This window comes from Urocitellus parryii, chromosome 2, assembly GCF_045843805.1.
Source record: "Urocitellus parryii isolate mUroPar1 chromosome 2, mUroPar1.hap1, whole genome shotgun sequence".
Classification (NCBI taxonomy): Eukaryota; Metazoa; Chordata; class Mammalia; order Rodentia; family Sciuridae; genus Urocitellus; species Urocitellus parryii.
In genome coordinates, this window is record NC_135532.1 from 85078815 (window position 1) to 85104843 (window position 26029).

Below are 26029 nucleotides of genomic sequence, written 5' to 3' on the forward strand. Positions count from 1 at the left end.
CAAATTTATTGTATATCTGAAGCCATGTATAGACTAAAAGGGATGCTTTTATTCGTTTTTTTTTTTTTTGCATGAATCTCATTTTGAGCTTGTTTGATGCTTCTGTTTTCTCTTTTCTTTTTCACTTATTTCCAATAAATGTTTTCTTGCTTTCTCAACATAGCAAGTTATTGTAAATGCAATCATATGTATATGGTTCCTGACTAGACCTATATCCCTCTGTAGGTTTAGACTCTAGATCTGATGGGACAGCCTCATCAGGAACAGGGGTTTTGGGGCCAGACTGATTGGGGTTCTCACTTGGCTTTGCTGTTTATTAGCTGTGTGATTTAGGGTATCCTTCTTAACTTTTGTGAGACTTGATTTTCTCATCTAAAAAAGAATGCCTACCCCACAGGCTTATTTTAAGACTACAATTAAGTAAGAGAATGTAAATAATAAATAAAGGACCAACTATTGTATGGAGAAAATTGCCCAGCAACTGACAAAGTACAATAGCAATAGCAAGAAAATCCCTAAGAAATCTTCAATCTCTGTGTGAGTGTGTGTGTGTGTGTGTGTGTGTGTTTGAGACCATACCTTAGAAAAGAAGGGTCAAAAACCCTAGAAACCTTTTTTTTTTCCAGTTATTATGTGTCTTCTGGTATGATTGATACTTTGAAAGCATTATTAGTAAGAAAAACAATGACAGGTGCTCTGTTAATGCTAAAAATGGGGGTAGAAGGAAATTAATACTAAGGTAGTAATTTGAAGCCTGGGTCTTTCTTAGTGAAAAGAGAATAATAGCTATGGCAAAATGGCTTGGACAGAGTTAGCATGGATAATGTATATTAGTTTCCATAGGAATGTGTTTTTGTAGAATTTTATGGTGTTAAGTGTCTTTAATTATATGATCACATTGATGATATTTACAGCATGCTGTAAGGTAAATTTATCAGATGATCCAGTTCACCTGGGAGCACATTCCAAAGGGAGTTAGTAAAGATGAGAAAGAATGTTTTTATATTCCTTAATGGGTGAGAAATGGAAAGGTTCTCATAGTCATATAACAAGTAAACAGTAAAACTAGTCTGAGAATTGCCGATTCTAGTGTAGGGCCCTTTCTGTTACAGTGTGCTTGTTGTTATTTTGCTTTTGCTCAAAATAGCAGTACTTGCAGATGCAGAGTAGTATTAGAGTTGGCAGGATGGGTGTGAAACTAGAGCCAGTACTTTTTTACTACTACAGGTGGTGTTCTTCCATTGAAAATTCCTTATTTAATTGAAAATTGGTTTGAAATTATCAGTGTGTTAGTAAAAATAACAAAATACTGAGATAATTAACTTATAAGTAGGTTAGTATGATTTGCACTACAGAAGCAAAGGGTTCCCCATGGATATGATCATTCTGAAAAGTGCTGCAGGCTTACTGTGGAAGTGTTTGGGTTCAGTGCACTGGATCTGTGACCTCTGTAAGATTGTGCATATCTGCCTAATGTTTATTTAACCCCCTAAGTTTCAAGTGGACTCCTTTCCGCCCAAAAGCACACACTTGGTTTTGTAGGATTATTGAGATCAAGCAATGATCATAACAAAAACATTGCTTCCTGATGCCTCTTTTTCTCTCCTCATGGATTAGTCTTTTAGTAGCATGGGACTAGTAAATTAACAGAATGGTGGCCCCTTTCCTCTTGCTTTTTCTTGGTGGCTAGTGGTTTCTGCTAAAACATCAATGAAAAATCACAGGGTTTTAAGATTTTGATAACTCTGGCAAATGAGGCTTTTAAAATTCCTGGGAAACATTTAACAAGAATACTTCTCTATAATGCTCGTTTATAAAGTGAAAAGTGTGACTCTAATTTCTAGTACAGTGTAGTGAGCACAGTGTAGTGAACACAGACCATAGGATTTGGATTAAAGAATATATTGGTTAAAAAGTCATATGAGTGGGGGTGCTGTTAAGAATGGTGCTGAGTGAAATTTAATTCATAACCTAGGCAAGAAAGGCTTAAAGTTGTTATCATTCCATTACATTGCTTGATTTTTATGGTTTTAAAAAGCTTCCCTCCAAGTGATTTGAGATTGCTGAATTTGAATACTATAGAACCTGGATAGAATTACAAGGCCCTGATGGGGCCTCATTCAATACATAGTCTTGATTTTGTTTATGAACTTTTTATAATGAAGTGATAGTCATTTTTTTCAAATAGTTTAATGTTGGCCTCTATTGTTTTTTAATCTTATTTTTAAAAAATATTGTTACTAGTTGTTGATGGACCTTTATTTTATTTACTTATTTATATGTGGTGCTGAGATTCGAACCCAGTGCCTCATGCACGCTAGGCAAGTGCTCTACCACCAAGCCACAACCCCAGCCTTTAATCTTATTTTGAAAGACTTTTTCCCTTGTTTTAAAATTTTTTTCTTTGTAAGTCTTTAGTGGTTTCATTTCATGTATTCTTGGTGTATTTGGAACTTCTTTTGGTTTAAAGGATGAGGTAAGAACTTAATTTTTTTCCCCTCCTAATTGTTATCCAGTTGTAGTTATTTAAAATGCTACATCCATTTTTATCCTGAATCTTTATGTGTGTACAAATCGATTTCTACATTTTCTTATGTGTCCCAATATAGATTTATTTATACAGATCATGTTAACACACATGGTATTTTAGTTATGATAGCTTTTTAATGTTATAATATCTGATAGGGGATGCTCTTTACTCTTTATTCTTCTTTTTCAGATTTGTTTTTGTTTTTCTTTAAGAATTTTAAATTTAGATTTTCTGGTTCTTAAGAAAATTGTCAGAGATACTTATGAAGTCTTTCCTTCAGTGATGAATTCTTTTTTTTTTTTTGAAGAGAGAGAGAGGAAGAGAGAGAGAGAGAATTTTTAATATTTATTTTTTAGTTTTTGGCGGACACAATATCTTTGTTTGTATGTGGTGCTGAGGATCGAACCCGGGCCGCATGCATGCCAGGCGAGCGCTCTACCGCTTGAGCCACATCCCCAGCCCCAGTGATGAATTCTTAGTGCCCCGTGTGTATTACAAATCTGGAGACCTAGTTTTAGATTTTGTTCTTACATTGGCTCTGTAATAAAACATTAGACTCATGTTTTATTATTTGTATAGGTGTTTGCAGGTCTTTAAAAAGAATTACTGTATATTTGCAACTTTTTTTCCTCTGTATTTTTATTAGTCACTAGGTAGAGCTATTGTACAAATCCTTACAATTTTTTAGCACTGCAGAGGGGTACTTATACTTGCAAAAATTGGAAACAGAGTTCCCTGAGCTCATTTTTGTTTTAAAATTCAGTTGTGAATAAATAAAAGGTGATATATCATCAGTCCAATCAAGGATTGAATTTAAATCTTTGTAGCCACTGAAAGGGCTACTCTACCAAGAGAGACTACAGAAATGGTTCTTGGCAAGATCATTTGTCTGTTTCTTTCTTTTCCTCTGAGACCAGTTGGTGTTTTGAAAGGAAGCATATTGTCTAGATTTTCAGAGTTCTCCAAAAACAGGATGAGGGAGTATGTTATTTTTGAAGCATGTAACATGATTGCATCTTCAGCAGAATAAAGTGGTTTGAAAGCTTGAATTCTTTGTGTTGTCATAGTTGGCTATTATGATTGAAATAAGTATCTATGTATCTTCTTCCCTTTCTGAGTGTTCATTGTTAGGCAAGAGCCGCTTTACAGAATGGTTGATTTATAGAAGACAATCAAGGCTGTGATAATTCTCAAAAGTCAAACTCTACATTTTGAAGGGCAAATCAGATCTATAGTTTGTATAATTCTGTAGCAGATTGGGAAATGATGGAACAAATGATGAGAGAAAATTGATCTTCAGCTGTTGGTGAATGACAGTCACCATTAAATTGAGTTTTTAAAATGAAGAGACCAGAAGTTTTTTTTTTTGTCCTTTAGGAAAATTGCTTTGGGGATTCACTGATTGCCACAGGAACTAAAAACAAAACAGAAAACTTCTAAGAAAAGCCTAATAACAGTCATATAATTTCATCAAAATAATATCCTTAGGTAGAGGGTAAGATGTTAAAATTGTTGAGTCTGGTTACAATAGTCAGTCTGTTAAGGAACTGAGGAACTGTTAGTAATGTTCTTACATGAAAATAAGTATGATAATCAGATAAGTTGATATAAATTGTCATTATTGAAATTAGAAAGGAAAGAAGGGAGTTTAGGGAAAATGAGAATATAAATAGAAAACAGTTCTGGAGAATAAATTTTTAAAAATTGAAGTGGAAATCAGTTTACTGAATCCTCAAGTTCTGTTTATTTTGTACAAAGTAGAAATGGGCTATGCCAGGTTGTGGGGCTCCTTAAAGCATACCTCTTAGTGTACATTTTCACTGCCCCAGAGCATGTGTGACCAGAGAAAATCAGAACTACACAGTGGGATAAGCAGTCCTGGGTTTCTACAGTTACATAGTAGTCCCAAATAGACTTCCTGTATTCAGTTGTCAACACTGATTATCTTTTGGGAAGTGTTCTTTCCTCTAGAGCCTCATTTGGTCTTGTGGCCCCTTTGCCTATTTAAAATGCTTAATTGACAGTCTGCACTTCCACCAATAGAGTGTGAGGGTATTTGTGTCCTCAAATCCTGGCCAACAGTGGGATTTTTCACATTTTAATTTTTTTCTTTTTTTTGGTACTGGGAATTGAACTCAGGGGTACTCGACCATTGAGCCACATCTCCAGCCCTGTTTTGTATTTTATTAGAGACAGGGTCTCACTGAGTTGCTTAGCGTCTCACTAAATTGCTGAGGCTGGCTTTGAACTTGTGATCCTCCTGCCTCTGCCTCCCAAGCTGCTGGGATTACGGGCCTGTGCCATCACTCCTGGCTTCATGTTTTTATCTTGTTAATCTAATAAATAAAAAGTCATTGTATTTTGGCTCTAATTTGCATTTCTTTATGATGCATGAGGTTGAACATTTTTTAATGTCTACTTTTCAAATAATTAGTAGATGGATCATTCCTTGGTTCCTTTCTGTTTTTATTGAGCCAATTTGGTGGATTACAGAGGGAATATTATTTTGTGAGACTTGCTAGTTTGGAAAAGATTTTAACTTCCTATAAAGCCTGAAGTTTAGTGATAAAAGTAGTTGATTTCGGGATTGGCTAAGGTGGGGTAGAGGGAACAAGTTCCTGCCTGGAAAGTAATAAGGAGGGGCTGGGGTTGTGGCTCAGTGGTAGAGCGCTTGCCTAGTGCTTGTGAGGCCCTGGGTTTGATCCTCAGCATCACATGAAAATAGATGAATGAAGCCAACTTAAAAATAAACATCTTTAAATTAAAAAAAAGAAAGAAAGTAATAAGGAAAGTGGTCCCTGATAGGTGGGAGCTCTTGTTATTGGTAGATATCAAATCTTTGCTACAGATTGAGCCCAGCAGGGATGAACAGTTGTGTGGTGTATAAAGTGATTTATATATGCAAGCAATAACGTCCTACTAAGAGAGGACCTTATTACTAGAGATTTCAGTGTGCTGTGGCATGATTGATAAATGTATTTGTATAAGGGGTCTTGCTATTTTGGCATAGTCGAATGTTAAAAATAAAATAGGATACCCTGTTAATAACTTTTAGAAAAACTTTGCCTTTATCTAGTTTTAAAATCTTTTCTCTCTTTACTTTTCCTAAGCCCAACTGAGTTTGAAGATTTATATATGCAAAAACCTTAAAATTAAATTAAAAATAATAGTAGTTTGGGATATACCACAACTTCTGCCTTGGAGGGAATGTCCTATATCATGCTTGGATTATCTTGAATACATATATATTCTCAGTTTGGCTTAATATAGCTGTAGATTTTTTGGTACTAGAGGTTGAACCAGGGGCGCTCAACCGCTGAGCCACATCCCCAGCCTTTTTTTTTTTTTTTTTTTGTATTTTATTGAAAGATAGGGTCTCACTGAGTTGCTTAGAACCTCTCTAAATTGCTGAGGCTGCCTTTAAACTTTCCATCCTCTTGCTTCAGCCCCCTGAGCCACTAGGATTTCAGGCCTCCACCACCATGCCCAGCCTATCTGTAGATTTTAATATTAGTGAGCATAATTGTCCTGCTTCTTACATTGGGTTAATACCAAGGCAGTGATATCTAAGTCATTTTCACATTTCTTTTGCATTTATTTCTTGACTAGCTATCCCTCTATTCCTGGACATATGTAAGGGCAGATGAAGGTTTACCTCCTCTAAGATCAGGTGTATGGGAATGGGTGGAAAATATGAACATGCTTTAGTTTTGTTTGTGTAACTTCCCCTTTGGAACTTATTCCTTTGGGGAAGCTGAAACTGAAGACCCATATCTGAGTAGCATTCTAACAGTATTTCTCATTAATATGCTTTGTCAGTCCTCTGTTTGCAAGGCATTGTCAGGATGTTCTTTGGGTTTGAAGTCTCTATGCTTTTATTTCTATCCTGTTAATTTCTTATCCTTGACCTTCTGTTAAGATAGTTCTTTTTCTTGTTTAATCACACTCAGGAAAATTTGTGACATTGTTTTTAGTTGTTTCAGTACTAGTGAGATTGCCATATCTTAATTTCTGTGTAAAGATGTAATATGGCATTTACTTTTGCTTCTGTAATGTTTTTGAATTTTGACCTATTTTATTAAAAAGGGGAAAAACTAATAAAGGTAGAAAATTGTTGATTGTTCTCTGTATTTTTTTCCTTTTTCTTTAAATTCCTTTAAATATTCTTCTCCCCATAGATGTCATCTTTAAATGTGGTCTTAAATCAGAGGATACCCTACTCACAGAAAGTAATTTGGGTGAGATTTAAGTGAAGACAGATCTAGTTGATATTGTTAGGTAAGATTATCAAGGAAGGGTGTACAAAGAAGAGGCCTAAATAAAACACCACATACCAGTGTTAGAGGGGGATTGATTCCAGGACCCTCTTGGATGCTCAAGCCCCTTAGGTTATAAACTATGCACATCTGGCCATATACTTTAAGTCATCTCTAGGTACTTATAATAACCTAATACAATGTTGAATGCTTTGTATATAGTTGTTATAAGAAAAAAGTCTGTAAATGTTCAATACAGATACAATTTTTTTTCTGAATATTTTTGACCCGTGGTTATTGAATCTGCAGTTGTGGAACCTGCAGATATAGAAGGTCAGGTATATATCCAAACCTGGATAATCTTATAATTCTCTAGTTTTTTCTATATAACCTATTAGAATAAAATGTCACATAAATTTTCCATTCTTTTATCAACTAGTCATTGAACACCTACTGTATGCCATGCCCACTTCAGGGCACTGGACATGAATGAACAAAATATTTAAAAATTCCTGCTGTGCCCTGCCCTCACAGAGCTGAAATTCTCATGGTAGAATAGGCAGTAAAGGAGATAAGTTAGTAAATTATAATGTACACAGATCAGAAAATGGTCTGCGCTACTGAAGAAGGAGGCTTCATTGAAGAGAGTCAGGAAATTTGGGGTTACAATTTTATTGGAGTAGGGTCAGAGGATGTAATGTTTGAGCAGAGATTTAAAGGAGGTGTGTAGCACAAACCATTTCGAGGTGGGGTGGGTGAAGAAGAACATTACAGGACAGATGGTAGGAGAAGCAAAGGACTTCTGGTGGTTTCTTTCCTTGTAAAGAACAGAGAGGAGGGCTAAAATAGAATAAAGGAGGTGGGAGGGAGAGAGAGAGAATAAGAGGTAGGGGAGGGAAGGAGGCAGATCTACTGGCTCTCTTAGGTCATTAGAAGGGTTTTGGCTTCCATATAGGGTAGGAAAACATGATGTTGGAGAGTAAACAGTTGTTGACCAGTTGGAGAACAGGTTAGGATGGAAGCAATAGAAGGAAATGGTTTAATTTTGATCTATTTAGAAAGTAAACTGCTAGTAGAATTTGCTGGTGGATCTGATGTAAGGAGAGTGAGGGAGAGAGTATATAAATATTCCAGGTTTTTGACATGAGCAGTTAAGATATATAGTCGCCATGAACTGAGATGGAAAAGCCTTTGAACACCAGATTACAAGTTAGGAGTTGCAAGCTGGGCATGTTAAATTTGGGGTGTATGTCAGATATGTGCATGAAGCTGTTGAGTTGGCTGTGTATAACTTCAGAATTCAAGGTAGTATTCTGGGCTACATATGTGAATTTGAGGGTTGTCATTGAAAATGTGACATTTGAAAACTTGAGGCTGGATGAAATCAGGAAGAAAAGAGTGTGGAAAGAGAAGAGAAAGGTCCAGGGCCCAAATTGTGAGAATGTTAGGAACAACTGGTGTTGGTGGCTTAAATTCTTGAGGTGCTTCCTTGCATCTCAGTTGGCTTACTGTTGTGTGTTAATCTTAGTACACTCAGCTGTCACTTCAGAATGGACATCTTATTTACTGGAGAACATATTAGGTAGTAATTCAAAAGGACATCAGAAGGAAGGGGGAGTTGTTTTTCTCATGCTTTTTTATATCAGAATAATTCAAATTTTTCTGTGCTTTGTTTATTCTCTGTACCAATAAAGTTTGCTGTACTGTAGGTTTTTGTTTATTTGGGGGTTTTGTTTTGTTTTTGTTTTTTGGTACCAGGAATAGAATTCAGGGGCACTTTATTGCTGAGTCATATTCCCAGCCCTTTTTTATTTTATTTTTTAAATTTTGAGACAGAGTCTTGTTAAGTTGCTTAAGACCTCACCAAGTTGCTGAGGTTGGCTTTGAACTTGTAATCCTTCTGCCTCAGCCTCCTGAGCTACTGGAATTATAGTCATGTGCCACCTTACCTGGCTGCAGTTTTAATGAAGTTTATAATGTTATCAACTTCTGAAAACTGTTTTATTTAACTGATTAATTGCCAACAATAACATTATTCTGACAGTTGACTTTTTAAAATATATTTTTAGTTGTCAATGGATCTTTATTTTTTTCAATTTTTTAAAAAAATTATTTATATGTGGTTCTGAGAATCAAACCCACTGCCTCACACATGCTAGGCAAGCACTCTGCCACTGAGCCCCAACTCCAGCCCCACAGTTGACTTTTTAAGAAGATAATTTACATTAATTTGAAACATTTTATTTTCAGGACAGATTCCAGAATATTATATTTGGGGTGTGTGTGTGTGTGTGTGTGTGTGTGTGTGTGTGTTTTGAGTGAATTCTAGTAGTTTTTTTTTTCCTTCTTGTAACTGCTATGACAAAATACCAGAGACTATGTGGCTTAAATAGTAGACATTGCTATGACAAAATACTGTAGGCTGTGTGGCCGTTTCAAAGAGTGGGAGAAGCCTAAAGTGAAGGCTCTGGCAGAGTTTGGTTCCTGGCAAAGAGTCTTCTCCTCACTTGCATATGAATATTTTGACCTCACATGGCTCTTCCTCTGAGAAAGTACAGAGAATAAACTTTGGTACCTCTTCTTCTTATAAGGGCACCAATCCTCTTGGTTTTGACCATTTTAGCCTTAATAAAGGTCCTTTCTCTAACCACAATTATATTAGGGGTTGGAGCCTCAATATATGAATTGGTTTTAGGAGTGAGAGACATAATTTAGTATGTAATACAATATTTTCTTAATTTTTATACCTCTAACAGGATATTCTTATCAGTTTCTTGAGAATTGTATGTTCAGGATTTTATTTATTTATTACTTAGTTAGTTGTAGTTGGACATAATACCTTTATTTTGTGGTGCTGAGGATCGAACCCAGCGCTTCACATGTGCTAGGCAAGCACACTACCACTGAGCCACAACTCCAGCCCTCAGGAAATTTTTTCTAAAAGATAATTTTTTTAAAGGGAGTTTCTGTAGTGTTACACAACTCGGTACAGCATTTTTTTTTTTTTTTTTTGGTGCTTTCCTTCAGTTTAGTCTTTTCACAAACATTTAAACAGTCTAACATTTTGCATTTTAGGAATTGATCTTTAAATTTCTGTAGCATATTGAGTACTATTTCTAGGTGATATTGTGATTTGTGGTTTGAAGGGAGTCCCTACCACGCAGTATATTGGTAGGTTCAACGAATGAATGAACAAATTTAAGAGAGAGAGAGAGAGAGAGAGAGAGAGAGAGAGAGAGAGAGAGAGAGAGAGAATATATGAAAATGAGTGTGTATGTGTACTGTAACAAAAATGGAAATGCAACAAACCCTCCAACCTCTCTAAAAAACAATCAATGAATCAATCAGCTTGTTATGGAAGGATCCTTTATCTTGTGAATTTTTTACCTGTATGTAGTGTTACTGAGGAGTTTATTTTGGTCCATACCAGCTCTGTGGAAGCATGGGTCTCCCTAAGCATGTTGCTTTTGCCTATTGAATGGTAATGGTTGGTTGGGAATGAGAAAGACTAGAGGTTATGAAAGTTCTGCCTCATAACCACGCTGAGGAAAAATTATAAAGGATATTGAAAAAACAAAACATAAAAAAACTCATAGAATTCTAGGAACCTTTTGTCAGCTTCCCCAGTGGTGGCATCTTTTATGGCTTATAGTGTAGTAAAAACTAGGAAGTTGATATCTATCAGTACATTATTGTTAACATCTTAAGGATCTATTTAGCATTTCCTATATTTTAAGATGCATCCATGTATGTATGTTTGTATGAAGCTCTGTGCGATTTTATCATGTGTATATTTGAATGATTGCCACAAGTGCTGTTTCATTACCATAAAGATCTCCTTCATGCCATTTCTTTGTATTCTTCTCCATCTCCTTCTCTATCCCTGTTCCCTGTTCTCCATTTGTTAGTCATGTCATTTTTCATACAATATGTAACCTTTTAAGATTTACTTATGTTAAGCAAATGCTGGTAGAATTCTTTCCAGGTTGGTGTATGTATCAATAGTTCATTCCTTTTTATTGCTCACTCAAGTATACCATTGTGTGGATATAGCAGAGTTTGTCCAGCTATTAACCCAAACAATATTTGAATTGTTTCCAGTATTTTGGTATTATAAATAGAGCTGCTATGAACATTGTGTACAGGTTTTTAGATGAATGTTTCCATTTCTCTAGGATAAATACCTGTGAGTATGATCACCGGGTTGAATGGCAAGTGTATGCTTAATTTTATAAGAAACTGATGAGCCATTTTCCACAATAGCCATACCATTTTTTATTTCTAAGCAGCAGTGTTAGGAGTGATTTATTTTCTTTTTATCCTTACCAGATTGGGTATTGTCTTAATTTTTATTTTAATTGTTCTAACAGAGTAATGATATTTCATCATGGTTTTTATTTGCATTTTCCTAATGGCTCTGATGATACTGACTACCTTTATATCTGCTTATTTTACCATTCATCTCTCATTTGGCGAAATGTATCTTGTCTTTTGTATGTTTCATAATTGGATTGTTTGTCTTCATTTTTGTATTTAGTTGTGGGAATTCTTTGTATATACATTTTGCTGGATAAAGAATCCTGTGCAAAGTTGTTTTTCTTTTCCCTCAAAATTTAACCATACCAGGCGACTGTATTCTGACTTTGATTATTTTTGACAAAAGGTAGCCTTCTTTAATGTTGCTCTTCTTGCATACTATAAGTAGTATGTCTTTTTTTTCTTCAGATTGCTTTGAAAATTTTCTTTGTCTTTAGTTTTTAGCAGGTTGACTGTGATATGTCTAGATATGGTTTTCTTTGTGTTTTTCTTCCTTGGGGTTGACTGATTTTCTTGGATCTGTGAGTTAATGTCTTTTAGCACATTTGGAAAATTTATAGACATTATTTCTTTGAGTAGAAAGCCAAACTCTTTTCTGCCACACTCTTTTCCTTGGATTTTTTCCCCCATTTTTTTTTTTTTAATTATAGAACTTCTGTATCCAGGTTTCTGGTAAGCTAATTGAATGTGTTCTTTATTTTCAAAGTTAAAATTTTTCATTTATAGTTTTTCTATATGCTTTTTAGTTCCTATTTAATTCTCTTGCAATTCTTTACTTGTTCTTGTTTATCTGCTCATCTTTTCACTAGATTCTTTAGTACACTTATCATAGTTTCATCTATTTTTTAATTGCAATATCAAGGTCAAGTATGAGTCTACCTCTGTTGATTGTTTTCTAATGGATCATGTTTTTATTGTGATTTATTATGTTGTATACTAAAGAATAGTGAAGGGCTGGGGATGTGGCTCAAGCGGTAGCGTGCTCGCCTGGCATGCGTGCGGCCCGGGTTCGATCCTCAGCACCACATACAAACAAAGATGTTGTGTCCGCTGAAAACTAAAAAATAAATGTTAAAAAAAATAATAAAGTCTGAGGAATATCTACTTCCCCCAAAAGGGCCTGTCTTTTCTTTGTCACCCTGTTAATGTGGAGTTCTGAGCTAGGGCAGAGCTTTGTAGTAATATTAGATACTGGTCACCACTGGCTTTCTATTGCTTTAAGATTGGGATCAGGACTTTGATTTTAATGGAGCTTTGAATCTGAGCCCCAGTAGGACATTGGTGATCTCCTATGCTTAAGAGCCTAGCTGCCATCCTTCTGAAGAGTGGGAGATTCTTTGTTTTATAGCTTGACTACTAGTGTTTTTGGACACTGTTGAGTTCTTTACTTTCTAGTCTGTGGCTTTCTCCTGCTCAGGAGATCTCTTTTTGTCCTGTTCTTTAGAGGAATTTCTCTCAGTTCTTCTGACTTCCTCCAGATTTCAGCCTCCTACTTTCAGCCAGGGGTGTTCACCGGTGCCAGAGAGAGATGATCTCTCAATTCTCCTGCCCCATATCCTTATGCACTATCCATATGTATTGCCAGGAAAGACTTGGCACATGGATGCAGACTTGGCTGTGTGTTAGGGGCTCCTGGTGATTTTAATCCATCATTTTAGCTCACATATGAAGGTTAAAAGTTTGTTATCAGATAAGCTTGTATCTTTTTATCCCTGCCATTGACAGATTCCTTGTTACTCTGCCAGGATTGAAACAGCTATGGATTACTCCTTTCCTCGGAAGATATTGTTGATATCTAATATTTACTTTGTTTAAGTTTCTTTGTGCTCTGAGCTTTAAACCATTCTTGTGTAATCTTATATAAAATGGAGGTTATAGTCACCTCATGAAATTTGATTCATTTGGACAAAGAGGACAGAATATTTCTAAAGGTGTCATTTATGAATGAACTGAGCCTTTGCCACTTAGAAGCTTTGTGGTGGTATTCATTTACTGACTCTGGAAGATACTCATTTGTTAGTTGGATGTTTTAATACCCACCTGTGCCATCCTCTTTGGGATCTGAAGATTATGTGATATAATGTATACAGAAATACACAATACACTCCCCACGGCTCTAGTGGCTTGGGTAGAATTTCTGTAGAGAGATTTTGAGATTTACCTTTTAATAGTGTAATATAATGGGTATCTGATAATCACTTTACATTTTAAGAGTTGTTTTTACAGTGAGATTATTTCATTTCAAATAAAAGAAGGACTGGCTAGTGGTTGAAAGTATATTATCTGAAAACATATTTTTGTTTTGTTTTGAATGTCAACTTCATTTTTTCCTTGTCCTTGGGCAAGGCTCTTGACTCTTCCCTAGTTTCTTCATCTCTAAAATGGGTTGTTATGAGGATTTAGAGACATATGTACGTAGAGCATGGAAACAGAGTGCCAGGAGCAGTACCATAGGCTCAGCCAGTGGTAGTGACCATGTTCCTCATTTGTTCCCTTTCAAGTGCCCTATGTTGGGGCAGATACAGTCCTGCTTAGCTTTTCATCTTAGCAAATTCATGCTACAAATGCCAACTAAAAAGATGTTTTAAAGAAGAAGCCTTACAGTGCTCATAGGAGCTGGGTTCTCTTCCTTTGTCAGTTGGTAGATATCGGAGATCAGATGTTTCGGTTCCTGTTTTCTCCTTGTGCTTGGTCATCAGCAAGAGGGACAGGAGTTTCTGCTCTGTATCACTTATTACCTTTAGAAAGAAGTAATGCCACAGAGAATCAGTGGTGACTCCTGCCCAGGTCTTCTGCCCACCTCCCTACTTCTTTCTTTCCTCCTTCCCTTCCTTGTTGGAAGGCTGGTATATATAGTGGAGGGATTGCCTTCTTTGTGACAGGGTAGAGATGACCAGCATATAGTTCTCTTAGGTTGAGAATGCTGAAGTTTAAAAGTTATGCAGGAGAGAGGGCTGTGATATGTTGAAATCTCACAATTTTGTTGGTTTCTATAATGACGTTTTTGTATTTTTATGTGCAGTAACTCATTCAGATGCTGTCAAATGTATCTTTAAAATTGCTAATCACTTTTATATTATAAAAGATTTGAGGTCATTAAATTTAAACATTGAGATTAATAAAAATGGTACTAAAATCTGTATATCTTTGGTATCTGAATTATACAGTATTTATTTTAGGAAATTTCCATGGAGTTTATTCATCCAGTAATTGTGAAAGGAGATGGTGAAATAGTGTATGTGACTTGCTGGGGTGCTTTTTGAGTTCAAGCCTGTTGTCTGTCTCTGTGTAGGTTTGTTGCCATTGTAATTTCTTCAGTGCACTATATAAGTGGAGTGCTATAGTCATTTATCATTGCTGGAAGGTTCTACAGAGATAAGGTCTTCCTTTGGGAGAGACAGCTCCTCAAGATTTTGTAAGAAAAATGCTGTTAAGTAAGGGGAATGATGATGGGTGACAGATTCAGGATATTGGTGTCTTTGTGCTTCAAGGTTGACATATTTGGCTGGTATCTTATGCAGAATTCAAGCTATTCGCAGACTACTTTGCAAAAGTAAATCAAGCTTTAAGAAATAAACCTGAGTACCTCAAACATCAAAAATCTACTATCTGTAATATTCACTTTTCTTTGCCTTCTTTGCCTTTTTGGTAGGTAAATTGGCCATTGTTATCTTTATTGTAAAAATAAAAAAGGAGCTACAATATCTACTACATCAATCTCTTGTCTAAGCATCCATTACTGTTATTTGGAGATAGACCATTCCTACCTGTGTAACCTCAGAGAGGGAGAAGGGGCATGCCATCTGTGCACATAGGGAATGGTATGAGTACTTGGTCCTGGTAATGCTGCTAGGTATGGTAGTTGTGCTTTTTGACCTCCCTCCCTGTCTCTTCACAGGATTCTTGTTTTGCTGTCTGTAGTAGAGCAATATTGACTAAATGTCTTTGCCTCCTTGCTGTGTTCCTTACCATGATAGCTCATCATTCCCCATCTTCTCACTCTGGGGGAGATATTATTGGCTTTATTTTTATAGGTGGGGAGATTGCAGCTCAGACAGTAATAACTGTCCCAAGGTCCAGAGATTTTGGTGGGGATCCAGGAATGGAACTCAGATCTCTAAGTCTTGTACCTCTAATCTTTCCCCTTTTTCCATGCAGTCTCTGGTTCACAGAAAATGTTTCCTCCAAGATTTTATTGGATTCCACTAATTAAATGATTACTGCCACTCAGCTAATCAGAGATGAGATTTAATGCTAGAGATATTTTGGAGTTACTTTCTAGGCAACTAAAGTTTAATGTTCCTTTCTAGGACGTGATTTTTTTCCTTGTTTTTATCTTGTTTTGTGAACTGTAGCATTCTTGTAACGTGGTGGTAAGCCATTTAGCTTTCGTTACTTTAGATATAGTGTGAGTTAGAGTTTGACTAGAGGCTCAGGAGAATTGAATGTAGACATGTTGTCAGATGTTATTGCTATGTTTGTCAGTCTATTTGAACACAATATAGTCCCCTCTGGGTGGAAATTTATGGACCCATTTGTTATAGTGGCTGTTACTATACTTTGTCCTCAGGGAATAAGAAAAAGAAACAAAAAACCCTGAAGTTACTTGTTGGATTGCATATGAAATCTTTATGTCAGGTTTAGTGTTATAGCTTGCTGTGAAATATAGATTGATTCTGGAATATGTAAAAATTGTTATGGTAATAATGAAAAAAACCACCTCTGCAATGCAGCATTTATGTCTTACTATTTCCTTCTGGTATTGTACACCTTTCCTAAGTATTTTTATGAATTTATATAGTACTTTTCTTTATTTTCTTTTGTCCAAATTTCAGAGTCAGCATAGTTAATGAAATTAAATAAAAATCCTGATTGGGTTGTGCTGTAACGCATGGGTATCCAAAAGTTAGCTCACTGTGCGGTGGTATTGTAGTAGACCAGGGCATCTGTTACTTTTCAGACTATGAGCTTGAAGAAAATAAGGGTCAAAGAGAGGTGAGAGTAACCATCGTAGGAACTGTTGTTACATTTATCCTTCTCCTAAAACAGCAGTGGAAGTTTTGCATGCAATTAACAGCACACTTTCTCTTCTGACCAGTTGGCTCCCCTGAGTAGGTGATGAACTGTTGTACATGTGAGGACAGGTTAGAAAGTCAGGTTTGAGAGTCAAGGTTGGTCTGGCAGATAAAGGTAAGGTTCTAGTACCAGAATAGAAGCCAGGAGAATATTTAGGAATCAAGGTAGTCAAAATAAGTGAATAAAAACATGAGCGGGTACTCCTGAAGCAACATGCAGTCAGAATCCAGGGATGGTATGTAGTAGGTGTGGAAGAGGGGCAGAAACCCAGCCGGTAAGATGTAAGGCAATTTTGACCCAGTTAAGAAATTCTCTTTTGTAAAATGCAAAAAGAAAACAACAACAAATCAGAATAAGAAATCCTCTTTTTGGCTTATTTATAAGGGTACATGAATGAGATTTTCTGGATGGAGCCAAAGCTAAGAAAGCCATGGCTTGGGTTCTTCATTTTCTTTTTATTGAGGATTGCACCCTGGGATGCTTAACCACTGAGCCACATCCCCAGCCCTATTTGTATTTAGAGACAAGATCTCTCTCACTGAGTTGCTTAGGGACTCGCTAAGTTGCTGAGACAGACATTGAATTCGAGATCCTCCTTCCTCAGACTCCTAAGGCGCTGGGATTGCAGGTGTGTACCACCATGCCCAGCTGACGGCTTGGTTTCTGAAGTTAGGGAATGAGACCTTGTCTACTGCTCATTTAAATGTGGCATCATAAACAGAAATTTAGTGTGTGCCTATTACATACACTGAATTGGCTCTGGACATTACAAAAACACAATTCCTGCCCTCTCAGGGCTCCTGATTGAGTTGAGGAGGCAAAGCATAGGTCTCCAAAGGTTATCCACAGTATACAGCAGCATAAGTTGGCTGGCACATGGGTGATATTCCTTCTATAAAAAGATAGCGGGAGTGTTTGGGTCCACTTTTTTGTTGCTGCAACTAAAAGATCCACCCAGAACAATTTTAGGGAAGGAAAAGTTTATTTAGGAGTGCCTGTTTCAGAGGTCTCAATCCCCAGACAGCAGACCCTGTTCCTCAAGGTTCAAGGTGAGGAAGAGTGTGGAAGAGGGATGCAGCTGACATGATGATCAGGAAGCAGAGAGAGCTGGAGCTCCACTTGCCAGATACAAATATATACTCCAAAGGCTACCCCCCCCCCCCCCCCCCCCCCGCCAATGCCCCATCTGCTCCTGCCACACACTCCCTTCAGTTATCACTAAATCCCATCAGGTGATTAATTCACTGATTGGGTTAAGGCTCCCATAACTCAATCATTTCTTCTCTGAACATTCTTGCATTGTCTCACATATGACCTTTTGGTGGACACCTTACATCCAAACCATAATTGGGAGTCAGAGATGGAGTTGACTTTTGATAGGTGAATGTCTCCCACCTTTACTTGGCTGTATGATTTTTTTGAACGAGTCTTTTCTTTCTATGAGCCTGTTTTCTAAATTTTTAGATGGTTAAAGTGATTTCTGACTTGTTGGAGTCAGGGTTGTTGTGGATTAAATGAGATGATTTATGTGAAGACTTTTTGTAAATGGCACTGTGGATTCAAATATAAGTTGTTAGTAATAATTTGTCATTTGCAATGGAGAGCCTGTTGTATAACAGCTTTAATTCATTCATCATATGCAAATGAGGTGGTGTTCTTGCAATCAAAGGTGTTTAATGAAGGTCATGATTAGAAATAGAACAAGTCAGGAGACTCTTTTAAGTCAGGTTAGTATATGCCTGAAATTTCACTTATAATCTAATAAATATAATTTGTATTGATAATTAATGTTTAATGTGTCTCTGAAGTGTTTTACAGTTTTTGATTAATAAAAAAGAGGAAATGTATTTGAAGAGTATGTTACTGAGCAGCGAAACACTAAGAGACCATTTAGTAACAAAATTACGTGATGTGTCTTATTCTATATTCTAAAACACACTATTTTTAGCATCTCTTTGAATCAGGGATGAATTCCAGTTATAGGATTCAGTAATTAAAGCAGAGAAAAATAGTTTAGGCAAGGAAATCTTTTCACTTGGGTTGGATCTGTTTCAAGATTTAATCTGTTACCTTTAAAGGTGTCCCTGATAGCCTCTGGTTTGTAGTCTTTGTGGGGTCAAGAGCAACAGAAGATCAGCCAAGGACAGTGCGTCTCATTTTAAAAATGGGGAGTTTTAAAAAAAATTGAAATTTTGGAATCTTCTAGCCGGTAAACTTGTTGTATTTGTTTTCTACACAATTCTGGACCCTCTAGCTTCACCTTGCTTTTCCTGTTCATGAGCCCTGTTCATCACTTTCTGTCCACCTTGTAAAATGTCCAGTTCTCTGTCTCCTCCTACTACCCTGCCTGCCCCTTTCTTTTCTGCAGTGTTCAGGCTGTCTCTGAGTATTCCAAAGAAAATGGCTTATTGATGCCAAGTGGTGCTAGTCCACATTTGTATTTAATGATTGTGGATTGTTCCGGAATGTTGCTTAAAAGTTTTTTTTTTTTTTTTTTTTTTTTTTTACTTGATTCTAGACAGCAGTCTTTCCTCAAGCTGAAAGCCTTATTTTATCATAAACAAGTTATTATTATTTTATCTTTTTATACCCATTGCAGAGAAGCCCATTAACTGTGTGGTTGAATGGAAACAACTGTTCTGTTGACTCAAATTCTCATGCATATTATGCATATTGCCTGTGCAGCATTTAAAAGTGGTGGTCACAGAGCAAGCATGAAATCATTGCGTACAAGGCATGTCTAGCTTTCTCTGGTTGAAGTAGGTGAGGAACACACATCATGATTTATTTTATTACCTAGGCATTGGGGAAATTCATTTATTTGATAAAAGTTTTTTTTTTTTCCTTTTAATATTATCTATGTACCAAGAAAGAAGGAGAATAAGAGAAAATAATAAGAGAGAATTGTTATAGTGAAAAGTTGGATTTTCAGCAATTTGGTTCTTTATGTTGTAGTAATCAATAAGTGAGCAAATTTAAGACTAGAACAAAACCTGAACTTCTGAAATCATCTTGGTTCTACCTTTTTCCTGTGCTTATTTGTTTTGTTCTGGGCCACACTGATCAGGAAATTGCTGTGAACTCCTGTCTGTTTAAAGGCCTGGGAGGACATGGTAGTTTTCCACTCTGGCATATTGCATGATCTGGTGGGCTGAGTCCCAGGGGCAGGTGGGGTAGTGACATCATATTGCCAAGATCAACTCTTCCAGTACATTATTAGCTCATAATAATACTTCTCTCAGTCTCATCTTTGTAGTTAGGGAAACTTGGGTTTAAATCAACTGCCTTGAGTCTCCTGCTGAGTAAGCAGAGAAGCCAGCATGACTTGGAATCTGGCTCAAGAGTCCGTAGGATTCTGTGGTGGGCACAGAGAAGGGGAAGAGTGGTAGCTACCAGGCTAGCTTGAGCAGTATCTTGCAGCAGAAATTACCATTGAGTTCACTAGTAGGAAAGGGGCTAAGGCCTAGCAGTGGATACAGAAAATGCCAGCATTGGGCAGGCTGAGGGTAGGGTGTTCTGATGAAGTAGGGGGAACCTATCTTAGAAAGGTAACTGGCAAGTGGAAATAATGCCCCTATATCTCGTTCCCAGGAATTGAGTATTGTTGCCCCATAGTGCTACAGGACAGGGTATGTCACATGTGGTGGCAGTGTGAAGAGATGAAAATAAAATTAGTCAGACATTCACTGAGGGAGAGATGGATCAGGGCAGAGAGAGACTGAGAAGGGTGAGGGCCTTTCCTGCAGGCCTGGGTGGTAAGTGTGGCTCTGAGCAGCATCTATTGGGACCAGCTGGAGACCACTGGGCAGTCCTGCCTCAGATCCCAGGAAACTGGTAAAGTTGTAGGGTTCCACAGAATCTGGGAGACCAGGAAGTACTGGTTTGAAGTTATAAGGATGTAGGCTTTCACTGAGTACAAAGGAAGCCTTATTTCAGATAGTGACATTTAATGACTGTGGCTACAGATCATGAACTTCCTCTGCCTCCACAGTGTTCAAGAAGAAGTAGGTGGGCTGTTATGGAGGTGAGCCCTCAGTACATGGGGTGTATGGTTCTCAGTCTCTTTCACTATATGACATTGCTTCAGTCAAATATATGGGCCTGTGCATTTCCTTGAGGATGGATGGACAATACAAGCACTATTTTAAGAGCAAGCTCTGTATCTGTCACTTGATAGCACTGTATTTACATGGTGATGAGCATTTATCTTTACATTAACTTTGCATAATCTGTGCATCTGAAAAGACAGAAATCAGTCTCTTGATGTCACTGTTCTACATGCAAATTTTAGATCTTTCTTGTTTATTGCAGATGGAATCAGTCTCTGCATGCCTGTCCCTGACCTCACACTTCACACTCTCAGGTCTGTGTGGTATCTTCCTGTACATAGCTTCATCTTTGTGAGAGTCATGGCTACATTCTGCAGCATAGTAGGAGGCTGGTGTCAAAGAGCAGAATTATAACAAATTTAAAGATCTAACTGGATTTTATTTGTGATTCTAGAATCAGGCAACATTTCATTGTATAAAGACAAAATGACTGTTTTCATGAGCTGAGCAGAGGAGGCAGTCTTATGGACAAAAGTGGGTTGAAGACTATAGAAATAAGAACGGAAGAATGGGTTGATTGCTTCAGTTACTTTTCCTTATAGAGTTAAAACAGATGGAACTTTATTTTATCGTGCCAGCCCAAGTAAACTGGGCCTTTTTTGATTGGTTTCTGTGAATCTGTATTTAGAAAACTGGCACATTTCAGAGTTCAGTTTGATCACATGTCACCTAGCATGAGTGACTCAGTTCTCAGATTCTCATTTGGTTTGATAAGCTGGAGCCTACTGTAGGAGCTCAGTCCAAAATAATGATCTCCCATAAATTTTGTTTAACACTACTAAACATTTGAATGAATCAGAACTTTATCTGGGCTATTATATCTGTCCAGGAACTGTTAACCCAAAGATATGAGGCAGTCATAATACATCTCTGCAGAGTTATATTACATCAGGAATTGATTGCCCTTTCTTCACATCTTTCCTAGGCATTTATTGTTCTTTAAATGAAAGAGGAAGAAAATGTTGCTGACCCTTGTATTTAGGTCTGTGATAGACAAGTTTTAAATGCATAAAATACTCAAAACTGGGAGAATTATGTGGTTTTATTAATAAAATAAAAGTGCACATAGTGGTTTAGTAAATGTCAGCTAACATTTTTATTTTAATTGATAGTGGTGTTCCTTCTGTTACTTATTTTATTTGTATTTGTGTTTGTTTGCCACTAATTAAATAAAGGGTTCTAAGGGCAAGGACCTTAACTTATTACTTAAGATTGTTTTTGCCTCACTTTCTCTTAAAAGTTTATGTATGTGTTGATTAGGGTGGTGGTGGGGTCTATTACATGTCTTCATGTGGCTCTGCTGTAAAGAAGCAGGACTGTTCTTGGAATGGGAAGTTGAAGCTAAGATAATCAGAGAGGGGTGGGGTGGGGGAATTGCTGTTATTTGTGCTACTCATATGCATTATACCAAAATTTTGTATTTAACATTTTAATAAGATATGTTTCTCTGAAGTTCATAGTGGCTAAATGTTCTATACAGTTTGAGAGTCTTGTAAGTAAATAGAACTTAATGTGTGAATGGTTAGGATTTGAAGAGAATGTAGAATTTGAGCCTGGTTAAAGAGGTGGTGCTAGAGAATGAAGTACGGAACAGTCTTTCTGTAGAGAACCTGTGTAAACTCTGTATGTGCTAGCTTCTGATTTCTGGAAAATTCAGAGGCTTAAGAGAGATGGCAAGGACCAAAATAGTAAACAAATCCAAATACAATCAGATTAGGAGAATATCGGTAGATTAACAGTCCTTTTGACACAACCTATTCTCAGGTTAAACATTTTCACATCACAAGATTCTTTCTTTCATATTGACTCTAAATGTAGTGGATAAGTAAGACTATGGGCTTATTACTAGGAAAACCTTAATATCATTGACCTTCTAAAATGCCTTCTAGAACAAAATTAAATATTTTATGAGAAAAATTTAGTTGTCTTTTGTGTCACTGTGCAGAGAAACATAACCAGAAAGTAATTTGTATGCTTCGGAGGCGAATAGTCTGTAATGCAATTGAAATTTCCTGAACTCATGTTATTATTACAAACGGTCTGGTCCTTCCACCTTATTTTTAGAATTTTTTTTTTTTAATCAGGTGGTATTATCCTGGCTTGGCTTTGGTCTATGGCTGTTCCCTAAATTATGATTTAAGGTCAGGGTTAGTTGATAGCATTGTGCAGAAAATATAAGTACATCTTTGGTGGGATTTTTGAGGGAGGGTTTCCTTAAATATAAGTTTGTTCCTTCATTCATTCTTCTAATCAACAAATAGCTAGAAGGGAGGTGGGCCTTATTGTCTGATAGAGCATCACAAACACAAGACCAATTTGGAAATTACAGGGCAGGTGTGTTCTTGCTCCATAGGGGGGCACTGCCAGCACAATGTAGAGATTAAACCACAGATGTGACCAGAATTGGAATGATGGTGTTTCATCGAAATGTGCACCTCTGAGCTGGCAGTATTGTACCTCTTAGTAGAGATGTTGCGTTTCATACTTTATAGCCTTGACCTATAACTTCAAAGGACTGATGCTTATCACTTGGCAATGAGGCTACACACTTAAAAATGGAAGTTAAATTCTTCAGGACCTTTGTGGTGCCTGACTTAGGTATGTTAGCAGCTGGATAAGAAAGGGGAGGGGAGCATCTTTATTCATCCAAAAGGAGACAGCCCAGTATAGTTAAAAACAGTGATTCTAGTTGGACAAACTTGCCCTGACACTTCTTTTTCCCCCTGGCTGTGTGATCCTGGGCAAATCACCTTCTGGTCCCCAAGTTCTTCATTTTTAATGGAAGAACTTGCCTCTCGAGACTTAAGTTAAATGTATGTGAAATATTAGTATTATGATTGATCCTGACTACAGCATTTACCAAATAATAGCTAATAACAAAAGTAATAATTCTAATAATAATAATAATAACAATCCAATAACAATAATAATAATCTAATAATATTATTTATTTATTATATTAATTTATTATTAGATTATTATAATATAATAATAATAATAATAATATTAATAACAACAACAACAAAAGTAATAATGGAAGAATTCCTAAACATCCAGAAAACATAGCCAGCATTGAATACTTTCCTCACTCTTAGGTACCATTAGCTAGTTGTAGCCAAAGTTAGCTAGATAAAACCATCTCTAAAATAGGTTTTAATAGGGCTTATAGTGCTGGTTACTTTCAGAATCATCAAATCAGATCAGCTGATTGATGGAAGACAAATGAGGCCTGAGTAATCTAGGACCGTGTATTATTCTGTATTTATAAATAAGGTGATGATGTAATGCAGATTACCTAGGGAAAAGCTCACTTTTTTCTTTTACTCTGTGTAATCAAGAGCATGGTGTACAGCTGCTCCTAAGAATGAGAAAGAAAGATGTGTGATGCTTTTGATTTTAAATAAGCAAAATAGGATACGTGTAAAACAGAGTAGAATTGAACAAACATTCATTCTGAATTATCAAGATACTTTTGAAAGGATAGTGGCAGTCGGGACTATGTTCTCAAAATCTATTGAAATAAATAATTCATACATGTTCTTATAATTATTTCTAGTAGACTCGGGAGTGTATTAGGCTCTTTTTTTTTCTCCCTATGGAAATGGCAATTTCTACTTTTTCTTGCCTGGCCTGCCTTTCCCAAACCTCAATCCTCCCTATCTTTCGATTCCCTGAAGCTATTTAACATATTCCAATACATAATTATTAGGCTGTCATGTTATCACTTTTTTGCATCTACCTTATAAAATTAAAATTGCTTGCATGTATCTGTCAGTTTTTCTTTTTTTTTTAAATATATTTTATTTATTTATTTATTTATTTTTATGTGGTGCTGAGGATTGAAGTCAGTGCCTTGCACATGCTAGGCAAGCACTCTACCGCTGAGCCACAACCCCAGTCCCCTGTCAGTTATTTTCTTACTCAATTTTGTTTAAAGGGGCTGACTTATACAAGATGCTTGATAAAGTTTTGCTGAGTGAATTAATGCCTATTCACTAAATTTTTCTTATTTGTATTCATTCCAAGTAAACTATAACTCTTGAGTAGGAAACCGCATTTTACGGTTCATTACCTAATACTATAGCACATAGGTAAACATTATTTGCCAGATTGCTGCATAGCCTGATTGCTAATATCCAGTATCCTGGAAATATTTTTTTGGGTTCATTCAGCAGGTATAAAATCTTTACTACTTTATCCTTAGGTGTACTATTAAATATTTATGATATGATCCCTAAGGTGTTAAGTTTAAATCTTATTGTGGGAAAAATTACTCCAAAGGCTCTCATCAGGTACAGGTCTTCCATCAGTGATCAATATTTGATTGATTCTGTAGGCAGTAACAAACCCTAAAATGCATGTTGTGGTTGAATAAAGGAATTGAGTGGTTCAGTTGAACGTATCTATAATATACCTTTAGCTCTTATTAACTATGAGTCCCTGAAGTTAATTTCAGAGTTTATTCCAGGATAGGGAGTTGAAATTGTATGGGAATTCATATACCATATCAGCTTCTTGCTTAAACCAATTAGAAAAGAACTGGTTCTGGGATTAAGACTCTTGTTAAAATTACTGAAATATGAAATTTTAATTTAAGGCTTTTTTGAAGACTTGAAAGCTTTTGCCTATTGGCATTTAATTTTGTTTTTATTTTTTTTCCTTTAGTTTTAATTTTGGTTGCTGTTACTACTGATATCTGAGCCAAAGTGGTGCTGCTAACTGAGGGAATCTCTGCAACCTGTAAGTCAACAATTACATGGTAAGAATGTGTGTCTTTACCTTTAAAGCCATTTCATTTCTATAACATTATAGTTTAGAAATTTTGTTGGAAATAGGATAGCATAAAATAATGTTTTTGAATATTTACTATTCAGTTTTAACATATTTTAATATAATAACATAACATTTTAGAGCTTTTTATCCTAATCGATAATTAGGGCATTAAAAGAGAAAATATATAACTTGATATATTTATTTCATGTTAATTTTTTATGGCCTAGTAAACTGAGATCTCATTTACTTCCCTATGTTCATTGCTAGTTTGCTTTTTCTTTTCTGCAGTTTAGCCAATTCTTTGTTGTCTGAATCTTGCTAATAATAAATCTGTTTAAGAAGTCAAGATTTGGGCTGGGGATGTAGCTCAAGTGGTAGCGCGCTCGCCTGGCATGTGTGCGGCCCGAGTTCAATCCTCAGCACCACATACAAACAAAGATGTTGTGTCTGCCGAAAACTAAAAAATAAATATCAAAAAATTCTCTCTCTCTCTCTCTCTCAAAAAAAAAAAAAAAAAAGATGTCAAGATTTAAAAACAAAGTAGTCAATTTTACTATAATTCACTCTGAACTGAGGTTGTGGTAATTCCAACTATAGCTAAAATGAGATTTTTAAAAATTATTTGTGGATTTCATTGATCTATATTGCTGTATTTATTTATTTTATTTATTTATTGTACCAGTAATTGAACCCAGAGCGCTTCACCACTGAGTCACATCCCAAGCCTTTTCTTATTTTTTATTTTGAGATGAGGTCTCATCAAGTTGATTAGGGCCTTGATAAATTGCTGACGCTGGTTTTGGACTTGGGATTCTTCACCCTTACCTCCCAAGTAACTGGATTACAGGTGTGCACATCCACACCCAGCTACATTGCTCCATCTTTGAGAGCAATATCTTTGAGAGATAAGTGAGGAGTAATGAGACATTTGAGAATAGTAGGGCAAGTCATTTCCTTCAGCTCCAACT

General features: G+C 36.4%; 1 protein-coding gene across 1 annotated transcript in view; it reads left to right on the top strand.

Annotated features, from left to right (window-relative positions):
- The window catches only part of Wasf3 (WASP family member 3), a 116355-nt gene that overhangs the window by 19963 nt on the left and 70363 nt on the right, over window positions 1-26029 (top strand). The window contains exon 2 of the mRNA XM_077793164.1: window positions 24954-25047. The gene's annotated coding sequence lies outside the window, so the exon portion shown is untranslated. The remainder of the gene's footprint in view (window positions 1-24953; window positions 25048-26029) is intronic.